Genomic DNA, 711 nt, shown 5'->3' with positions numbered 1-711 from the left:
AAAAGCGATGAACAGCCCCCAAGCAGAAAGGCGTTAAGCTGCTTTCAAATTTCCATTGCAAGTGGATATGCAATCTTGAGGTCAGCATTAGAGGCCCATTGTCTGTGATAATAATCTTCTTTCAACATCACAAAAGGCATGGTGCCCAGAAATTTCAAACAAAGTTGATCTCAATTGTAGATAAATGAGAAATGAAAACTAAATGTAGTTTCAAAATGATTATTTAAAATGGAATTTATTTATTTTCCTTTTTGGTCTTGCGTTTGAGTTCAGTGCTTAGCATTCGAGATTTATTAGTTGATGAGCAAAACAAGATCAGATATCATCATCCGAAATTTGCCTGCTGAAATTGTGATAGATACGACTTCCTGGACTGGACGGTGATAAACAGGAAATGGACGCGGAAATGGATTCCGTTATTAACTAATACTGGAGTAAGCGGGAAGTACACTATGAAGCAGGAAGTAAAGCAGGAAGTAAAATGCTACTGCGCATAAAGCATGACGCAGCTAATTAAGCTTAACAAATCAACCGGAACGGTGCATAAGCTATTTAATAGAAAATTCAACACTGCAAATGCTATTTTATTATGTGAACCATGAAATGTAAAATTGAAGAATTAATAAATGTTATTTTACTAAATTTAACCCGTTTATTTAAACCCATATTCCAAAATTGCAAGACATCTTGGTAAATTGCTGTTTCTTAACA

The sequence above is a fragment of the Trichinella spiralis genome (assembly GCF_000181795.1).
Source record: "Trichinella spiralis strain ISS 195 chromosome Unknown Scfld9, whole genome shotgun sequence".
NCBI lineage: Eukaryota > Metazoa > Nematoda > Enoplea > Trichinellida > Trichinellidae > Trichinella > Trichinella spiralis.
The sequence above is the reverse complement of the archived record's forward strand: the minus strand, read 5'-3'. Positions refer to the sequence as shown.